We start from the raw sequence: 3,988 nt of genomic DNA, 5'->3' as shown, positions 1-3,988 counted from the left end.
GAAGGAAGGAAGGAAATTAAAAATAATATAAGTCATATATTTGCAGAGGTACAGAGCTCTCTTAAATGTCCAACAGGAATCTCGAACTGAGCATTCCCACCACTAAATTCACGATTTTTTCTCCTCTCCTTATACTCAAGTAACGATTCATATGAACTAGAAATGCACCCCCACGTCAGTTTGACACCAAGTCCTACAGACCTCACTTCCTTAAAGACTCTCAAATCCATCGACCGTCCATTCATCACTCCGATGGCCGCGGTCTGAAACCAAGCTCTCATCTGTCGTCACTCCTCACCCAGATTACTGTAATAGGCTCTTCACAGCCCTCCCCACTGCCACTCTGGCCCCACTCCAATCTATCCTGACACTGAAACAACCGTCTTACAGAAACACAGATTTAATCATGTCTCTTCCTGGTTTAAAATCCTTTAGCCTTCCCATGATTTTGGAACTAGTTCCAACTCCTTATCTGAGCAGTAACAGCCTCATAACCCGACTGTCGCCTCTCTACCCAGCTCCCTCACCTCACCTCCACTCCCCACTCCAGCCCTTCTACTTGCCTCTGCCTTTTAATCTGCCCTTCTCCTGGCCTGGCAGAGCCTTTTCTCTAACCCTTCTTTGTCCCAGGAATTCCCATCATGTAAGCAATGTAGTTTAGGGGTTGAGGTTGAGGGCTCTAGCTTTGGACTGCCTGCGTTCAAGTCTTGACGCTTCCACCTATGCTGCTGATGTCCAACCTCTATAAAATGGGGGTGACAACAGCATCTACGTTGGGGTTTTAGGAGAACTAAATAAATACTCACAAATACTTGGAAAGATGAGTAGACACCATATTATAGCTACTATTATTCTTCAAAAGTAGTAAATCTTCCTTGGTGTTCACCACCCACAATATGGTCCTATATCACCCTGCACTACCTTTTTTTTTTTTTTTTTTGGATACAGGGTCTCAATCTGTCACCCTGGCTGGGTGCAGTGGCAGGATCTTAGCTCACTGCAACCTCTGCCTCCCAGACTCAAGCAATCCTCCCACCTCAGCCTCCTGAGTAGATGGGACTACAGTTGTGCCACCGTCACACCGGGCTAATTTTTGTAATTTTTATGAGGATAAGGGCTCACCATCTTGCCCAGGCTGGTCTTGAACTCCTGGACTCAAGGAATCCACCTGCCTCGGCCTCCCGAAGTGCTGGGATTACAGGCGTGAGCTACCGCACCTGGCCTGCGCTATCCTTTATCATAACAACTATCATACTCCTTGGGATGCAGTGATTAATGATTCATTCCCCTAAACCTTCTACCATACTATACATTATTTGAGAGCAAAGGTCCCATTGTGTCATTTCTATCCACCCACAGTGCCTAGCACATATTAGGTGTATAATACATATCTGATGAATGTGCAAATATCTAGCCCTATCCTCCCTTGATGTATTTGTAAAAGTCTCCACTTCCACTGAGTACTCGCTGGTCTGCCCAGAAAGACACCTTGCTGAGTACTCTCAAATCGGCACAGATTGCACTTTCCTTCCTTGCGCATCAATACTTTTCGAACATCTACGCTGAAAGTACCCTGAGGCTGGGCACGGTGACTCACACCTGTAATCCCAGCACTTTGGGAGGCCGAGGCAGGTGGATCACGAGGTCCAGAGATTAAGACCACCCTGGCCAACGTGGTGAAACCCCGTCTCTACTAAAAATACAAAAATTAGCTGAGTGTGGTGGTGCGTGCCTGTAATCCCAGCTACTCAGGAGGTTGAGGCAGGAGAATCGCCTGAACCTGGAAGGCAGAGGTTGCAGTGAGCTCAGATCACGCCACTTCACTCCAGCCTGGCCACAGAGCGAGACTCCGTCAAAAAGAAGGGAGGGAGGGAGGAACAGACCCTGCTAGGCCTTGCTGGATGTGCAAGGCATGGCCTGTGACCTCAGGGAGCCCACCACTCATGATATGTCATTCATCCATCCATGTTTCCACCAACTATGTTTTAGGCATTGGTTCCAGGCATCTGGAGATGCCGACTTGAATTAGACATATGTGGGCCTTCCCCACTGTAACAAAACCCACCAGCATCTTCCTAATGCCAGGACTTCTCTTTCCTGCCCCCATGTCAAAGTTGTGGTCCAACTCTTAGTTATCCGACATGAGGAAGCTGTATCTCAAGCCTGACAGCACTCCATGAGAAGGTGGGCAGGAAAGAATATGGCTCTCCATTTAGGCATAACCAGTGAAAGTCAGTAAAAAAAAAAGATGTTGAAAACCAAGGCTACAACGTTTTTGTTTCTTTCTTTCTGAATTATCTATGAGTATTAATTTTTTTAAAAATTGAGACAGGGTCTCCCTATGTTGCCCAAGCTGGTCGTAAACTCTTGGGTGCAAGCAATCCTCCCACCTCGGCCTCCCAAAGTGCTGGGATTACAGGCGAGAGCCACCACACCCAGCCTATCTACAAGCTTTAAATTTTCATGCCAATCCTTAGCTCTCATGAATACAGATCATCAAGCTCTGGCTAGGAAAAATAAATAAATATTCCTTCTAATACCTTGTTCTAAGATGTTTTTCACAAAGGGTAAATGATCCCTCACCTACAATAAAATTCTAGACCTATCACCACACATAATTAAAATAATTATACTTACCTCATTATATTCCTCAAATGGGTTCTGAGAAAAGGGGCAAGGAGAAACTGTGTCAGCTTCAACTCTCTTCACTTGCTCTTAGGTAAAGGAGCCCACCACTTTTTTCTAGTTTCCCACATCCTACTAGCTTCCTTGGCCTCAATCACTACTTAATTTCACAGTGAAATCTTCAGCTCTCTTAAGAGAATAAATACAAATTAACCAGGTCTCTAACTAAACCTTTACTCAGAAGGTAATGTTGTCAACCAAGTTGCTTGCCAGAACTTGAAGTTTGTGAGAACTGGTCAACACTCTGGGCAGTGGAGTCTCAAGGCCAGCCTCCCTCCACTCTCCACACACGTGCCCTCCCCTCACTGTCTCCCACCCCTACTCCCAGGGTCCCCTTCCTGCTTGTGGAAAAATATCCTGTTCCCCAATGCGGAGTATTCATGTTGGAGAATGAAGTCCGTGCTGACAAGCTGCAGAAAGTTCTTAAGCCCAAGGCAAGCCAGAATCCATTTTATGCCCAAATCAATCTATCTTCCTTCCTCCCTTCCTTCCTTCCTTCCTTCCTTCCTTCCTTCAGATGTGTATAAGAGACAGGTGCCACGGCACTCCAGCCTGGGTGACAGAGTGAGACTCCATCTCAAAAAAAAAAAAAAAAAGAAAAAGAAAATAAAAAAGAAAAAGAAAGAAAAATGTGAGTTGGCTGGACATGGTTGCTCATGCCTATTATTTTGGGAGGCCAAGGTGAGGTTATCACTTGAGCCTTGGAGTTCGAGGCCAACCTGGACATCATGGTGAAACCCTTTTTTTAAAAAAAAAAAAAAAAAAAAAAATGTGAGCTGCTCTTGGCGGTTTTGTAAATAGTAACTGTCTTCTAAATAAGAAATGGTTAGCTTTTGTATGGTTTTGTGTGATGAGTTGCAGATAAAATGGAGATAATATTTTAAGTGTCTTCTGTGGTGTAGGTGTGCAAGCCCTTGAGGAATTGATTTCACTCTTGCATGTGGGCAGGAGTATGACTTGATCATGGAGAACCTCTGGTCGGTAGACTGGTCTTTGTGGAACCCGGTAAAGTCAGCGTGAACCACAGTAAACTCATCTAGGGTGCCCTTATCTGTGTCATTAGAAAGACGATTCTATTTCCCCATACTTGGTTATTTTCTCTCATTCCCTTTTTGCCTTCCTATGCCATACATATTTACATCAAAGTTGTAACTTTTCAATGTAAAGTCATTTAACAACAACAACAAAAATGCAGCACTTAGCAGAAGGCTTGGCAAGTAAATAAATACATCGCCAACAACTGTTAATAATGCTTATTTTTTTCTTGTGCCATCGGGTGGAAGAAGGAAGAGACAGAGAGAGA

Source organism: Mandrillus leucophaeus, unplaced genomic scaffold (assembly GCF_000951045.1).
Source record: "Mandrillus leucophaeus isolate KB7577 unplaced genomic scaffold, Mleu.le_1.0 Scaffold669, whole genome shotgun sequence".
Classification (NCBI taxonomy): domain Eukaryota; kingdom Metazoa; phylum Chordata; class Mammalia; order Primates; family Cercopithecidae; genus Mandrillus; species Mandrillus leucophaeus.
Note: the sequence above shows the minus strand (reverse complement) of the source record.